The sequence below is a fragment of the Dreissena polymorpha genome, chromosome 2 (assembly GCF_020536995.1).
Source record: "Dreissena polymorpha isolate Duluth1 chromosome 2, UMN_Dpol_1.0, whole genome shotgun sequence".
Lineage (NCBI taxonomy): Eukaryota > Metazoa > Mollusca > Bivalvia > Myida > Dreissenidae > Dreissena > Dreissena polymorpha.
This window is the reverse complement of record NC_068356.1, coordinates 111,603,652-111,610,008: the sequence shown is the minus strand read 5'-3', so window position 1 is coordinate 111,610,008 and position 6,357 is coordinate 111,603,652. Positions and strand designations below refer to the sequence as shown.

Below are 6,357 nucleotides of genomic sequence, written 5' to 3'. Positions count from 1 at the left end.
AAATGTGCTTTTTACCAAAATGCACTTAAAAAATTGCATTTTATCTGCACTTGTTTAAGCGAATTGTCTGCATTTTCTAAAGAGTACACTTTATTGCATGAATTAATTTGAAACAGATGAAGCCTTTTTTCATGTTCTTTAAATTCGGAAGTGTATTTTTCTTTTTTTTTATAAATAATCCACTTTTTCTTAGACAGTGGAGTTTTAAGTACATCTTTTTAATTTATAAACTGTTCAAAGTGTATCTTTTCTAGGTTAGGACATATTTTTACTTTAGAAACAAAATAACTCATTCTTAAAAGCAATATTAGGTGTTTGCTAAAATTTAAATTAGTAACAAAGTATTTTTTCCATTGGGGCCATACAATCAAAATGTTCACCATGAAAATGCTGACAACTTCAAACATCATTCTTTTTAAGTACAAATGTAAGCGCTTCTTCTGCGTTCTCTGTATTGCAATCCACTTTATAATTTAAAGTGTATTTAATTACATGTTGAACAAAAAGATTGTGAAGTAAGAAGCTAAAGTGACATTATCCAAGAAGCTTCTTCTCTTAAAGATTCACTAACACAACATCGAGTTTAAACAGTTTTAACAACTTTATTCGCAACAACAGTAAATATTTGTAGTGGTTATAACAGTGACCCAAAGAAATATAATTTATATGATTTAAAAAAATCTGACGACATATGTGAAGGATTATCTGTGGAAAATATAGGGATATGGAGTAGCTGTACACACAATTTAAGTGGAACATTTTAAGTACAAAAGGGGCATTATTAAGCTAAATGCAGGTCAGAGATAAGCAACTTGGTCAGTGACCTCACAATGACATAATGACCCTGAATACATAAGTGCTTTTAATGAAAATATGTAATAGAAACAGTGATATAAGGATGTTGCATGTTTACCATAATTTTATACACAGCTTATCATTCAAGGTATTGTCGAGCTAAAATTAAATATATATTTTACATTTAAGTTCGAATAAAAAAATACACATTTTTTTCTTCAAGAGTTCCTGCTGTGTTCAACAGCATGTGTGTAATATAACCTATTCAGTATTATGGGTATGAGAGTCCCATCCACTGCTCCCGGGCCTTGTGGCAGAATCCAACCTTCATGCAAGTTTGTTGTTGTACACAGACTGGAAACCTATGGAATGTATCATGTGTTTAAAATTAACAGTACATGATAAAGCATTTATATACATGATTTGATTAACTGTGTTTAAATTTTCATTTATTTACTGTGCTCAAGTTTTCATCATCTATTGATTTTTTATTCACATATAGTTTATGTATCAAATAAAAAAAACAAATGAGGAATAAAAAAAGATGAAAAGTAAATAAATTATGATTGTACCATCCCTGTAAAATGAAATGAAAAATAATTTTAACTTTAATTATTTGACCAAAAATCTATATGAGATTTTATCACATGCTATACCCTGTTACACATGTGTAATATACTTTTTAAGCGTTTTCATTAGCCTAGTTTTCGTTTATTTACCAATCGCATTTTGTTATTTCACCGAAATGACGTTGCAACGTCAAATGATGCCACGAAATGTAAACATCATTTGGGATTTATCATTATGTTTGCGTTAATATTTATTTAATTTGCTCATTTAAAAGCATGTGATAAAAAAGATCTCACACTCGTTGTCATATCATACATGTACATGTACCATATTTTATTAAACTTGTCCAGGAAATTCATTAGTAAGCTCGCCAAAGGCTCGTTTACATACAAAATTCCTTAACTCGTTTAATGAAATATGGTATGATATGACAACTCGTGCCAGATCCTATATGTAAGACATGATGTATTTAAATAAATAACATTTTTTCTACAACAGTTTAAAATCATGATTGAGTAATTGATTATAGAAATAAAGACATTTACCGATCATATGTTTGCTGATTGAACTCGTGAAGGCATGTCAATTAACGAAAGATGATCTGCTGATTCCATGAAGATCTGCCAGCTTGGAATAGATGTTTCCTTTGGCCAAAAATCTTTAACTGATGTCAGTGATGAGTACCTGTTGGTGTAGTACAATATGAAAAAGTGAATAATACTAGTCTTCTAATGTAATGAAAATACTATAATATGTTACTGTTGTGTATGTGTGTTCAAGAACAACAAGATATTTTGATAACTCAGTAATTGATTTGTTATTTCATGATGATCATCACTTTGGTGTTTTGTGGTTGAAGGTTTGATACACATGTAGGCTAACAGTTGCCTAACTGGGCACATTTTACAATCCAACATAATTTAGCAATGCATGTATCTTTCTGACAGAATATTAAATAAACATAATACAAAGAAAAGGAATAGATTGTAACGAGTTATATAGCGTTGATAAACATTTACCAATAAAAAAACAAGGCTCCATTGAGTACTTATCCGAACAAAAAAACTTCCGAAATCACATGCAAATTGCAATGGAGATAAAAGCTTACAGCAAAATTAATCATTGCACAATAATTTGAGCGGCGGGAAGCGCATATACTTCAACTGCTGTTAAACAATATAATTGAATCACACACATAATAAACACATAGGGTTTTCACGTATGATAAATTGCAATTTATTTTGATTTATTCATCCTTATCGAATAGACGAGTTAATTGTTATTGTTTACATTCGGGATTTTCCGCGCATGCGCACTGACTGGTTGGCAAAAACACTGGTTACAGTAACGTAAAACATGTATAAAGGGCTTTTGTTTAGTCAATAAATTGATAATAAAAACGAAATAAACATTAAAACTCTTTAAAAAAAAAGTGCAAATATAGCATATTTAGTACCAAATAAATGTTTATTCACAAATAAAATTTCCTCTTCATAAAAATACCAAGTAGTTATTAGCATAGAGTAAACGTGATCGGAAGACTTAATACTGACAATTCCACAAAACAAAACAATAAGTTAGCCGTATTCTTTCTGATAATAAGACTTGAATAAATTATATTTAAACACTAATAAAACATATTTTAATTGTATTATAATTTTAAGTGGTGTGGATAGTGTTTTATTTCATCAGCGATCAATAGAGTCAGAGGTGCATTTAATCAATTATAAAAAAAGCCCTAAAAAGCGGAATACAGTACTTTTTTTAAATATTGGGGTAATTTTCTTTTACATTGAATGAATTTACGTTTCGTTTACATTGAATGAATATAAATTCAATTTACCATACAAACGGAAAAACCCTGCATATTAATTACGCAAATGTAACTGTCTTTGCATGTATATTGAAATCTCTATTAGTAATAAGGAATGATAAAAATATAGCATTTTATGATAAATGCATATATTTAATTTATCTAACGGCCCCTTTTGTGACTGCTTATGTTCATGATCGTGTTTCGGACCCTGCAGTAATGTACAATCTTTACACATAATAGCGGAGTTAACTTTTGCCGGTACCCGTTAAATACCTTAATTGCATAGCAGTAAAATTGCACAATATTTAAATGTATAGTTATTAAACAATGTATTATTAAGTTTAACTGGCTAATAAATATATACACTCGTTCCAGTTAATACATTTCCGACAAATGTCTTCATTTTTGTTAAAATGTTAAAATATTTCATAAAAAATTAACTTATCAGTATTTTAAGCTTTAAAATGTGGCTTACAACAGTTTGATGTGTGCTCCGTGGATGCAATAGCGTGTATCCCCGTACATATCTTCGATGTTGTTATATTTTCAGCCTTCAGAGGCTGGTGGCGGTATTGTGTTTTTATTATTTTTTAAGAATTGTTTTTAATGAAAATTCAATACTGCTCCAGCAGCTGGAGTTTCACTTCTTTATATTAAATGATTGCTCAATATGCCAAGAGATGACATAGAGGTATCGTGACTTATGTTTGCTGACCAGACACTCGTCTGCAACATGTGGTTTATGCAGGGGTCCAAGTGTAGGTCCCTGGGTTTATGACACCATGTTTTCTTTGTAATTGTCTGGACAGTATCCGATCATAACGAGATAATCGGTTTGTGATAACAAAGGTGCAATTATACACCGGGATATAAATGCTGCAACAAAGAGTGCCAAAATTAGTGTGAACAATTAAATAAAACAATTACATTAAATAAAAGAATTTATTGAATGTGTAAGAAGGTAAGTTTTTCCAGACACATAAAGGTTCAAATCAGTTACCCTATGTCGCGTACATACAATTGACCTATTCGTTGTTTGTTTTTATCCTTATTTGTTTTCGTTCATTAAATTTAATTCATTCTGAAAGAATTTCAATTTCTGAGTAGTTTTTAACTATAAAAGGTTGCGATGAAGTGCCAAGTAGAGAGATTTTTGTTTAACCACATACCGAGCTCTTAGATTGTGTTCCACTCCCGAGTTCGTTGTCAGTAAAAACAAATAATAATAACAACAATAAAATCGTACCAAAGATGCATTTCCTTGCATGCTAATGTTTTATTTAGACATAATTAGTAAAATTATATTTGATATTGTGCATGATTATCATTAAAAACGAAGATTTCGTCAACCTTCTCTATATGCGCTTATATAAATTGCACCTCTTTTGCCAACCAGTGGGCGGAGTCTAAACTTTGCAGGTGCGTGTGACGTCAAGCGTTAACTCGTCTATATAAACAAAGGGCAGTAACTGACATATTGATTCCAACGTTAAACATTTTGCAGAAAGTAATCAAGGGATAAAAAACAACATGTTTACTTCCTCTGTATTGTCGTCGATAAAAAGACGGAGCCAAAAGCTTCTTATTCGGCGTCTATATGCACAACATACGCGGCGTCCATTTTGTTTTCGACGTAACTACGACTGCTTCTTACGTCTCGTAGACTTACGAGAGAATTCTACGATATCGTAAGTTGCGAAAGTTTATTGAAACGCAAAATGGCAAGTTGCGATAATCGCAACTGGTTTACGAGTCGTAACATACTTACGAGAGCTTATTGAAACGGTCCCCAGACATTTGCTTTAAATGGCTTTAATACTACGCAATGCTTTTCAAGATGTATTCCACGACAAGTAGTTCACACATAAGTGGATCAAATGGGATGGTTATGTGTCATCTTTGGAATGACATTTTGAAAATTGCAAGATATTCAGTAAATAGATGCGGTAGTTGTTTACTAAATAACCTTATGCGGATAGCCGAACAAACCGGCCAACCAACAAACCGGTCAAATGCGTGATCCAAAATGCCCTCACCTTACGCGGGTATAAATATGGTTGGTGTTTGTCTAGTATCTAAACGTTTCCGCTTTACTTGGTACATGCGCAACCACTGTCTGTGACGAGTGCGTTTATTTGTCAGAAACATTTTTTTTTCATAATACCATTAATCTTTCCTAATAAAACAGAAGAATTTGGGAGAAACCTTCTTTTCGCACTTTGGCTACTTCAAAAATTCTAAATACCAGAAAAACTGTTTATCCGTAGCGAATGAAACTTCATAGCGATTTTAGTCACTTTCTTGTTTTGCCATTGACATGTAGCTAATAACTATTTAATTGATTTATCTTGCAATGCGCATCGCGTGCTTTTTACACAGAGTTTCATGTGGTGCACATTTAAGTATTGTGTCGATGTCGATGATTCACATTTATTAAACGAATGGCAGTCTTTGCTGCTATCAATACAGCGACATGATGTCCGACATTTAAAAGGAATATTGTAATGCCTGATCTATCCGAAGATAAATATAAAAAAACTAGTCGCGGTTTCAATAATTAATCAAACGAATGCGGCAAACGAATGCGGGCAACTTTCATAATCGGTAAAACCAAGTATAACATAAACGCATCTCAGATGAAGTATCGATAGAAGCGTATGTTTATTAATTTCATTGTTGCATGTTACTATTAAAGTTAATAGCTTGGCCAAGCTTGTTTCTATTCAATATATAATTGACAATTGCAATCTTTTGTAATATGGCTTTCGCCAAAATATACAACTGGTTACAACAATACTGTCAAACTTTTATGAACATATAAATGCAATGCTGCTTTCACTGTTACAGTATATAAACATTGACATTGTTTGCAAATTCACACATATAGAATGTAATACATATTAGGATGGCAAATATACAATACAAAAACGAGATGAAAACGTACTAGTCATTAAATAAAACCACAAGGATTCACTGAAAATGAAATAAGGTTTCGATATAAACCATTATCATCTTTATGCTTATGAAAATAGTGTTATATATTAAAAAACGTAATGCCCACTTAAAAAGAAAAGGTGAACAGATAAATGCAAACGATGCTTTAAACTAGACTGACAATTGACCTTTTTTAAAATCTTTTTTTTGATTGCCAAACAAATAAAAATACATGTTTCTCT

The 6,357-nt window shown here is 31.5% G+C and overlaps 1 long non-coding RNA gene across 1 annotated transcript; it reads right to left on the bottom strand.

The window, feature by feature from the left end:
• Positions 1-582: 582 nt before the first annotated feature.
• LOC127868517 (uncharacterized) lies at positions 583-2,625 on the bottom strand. The gene is made up of 3 exons (XR_008044157.1): positions 2,474-2,625; positions 1,911-2,049; positions 583-1,157 (listed from the first exon to the last, which is right to left on the bottom strand). It is a non-coding gene; the product is annotated as an uncharacterized LOC127868517 (long non-coding RNA).
• Positions 2,626-6,357: the final 3,732 nt, after the last annotated feature.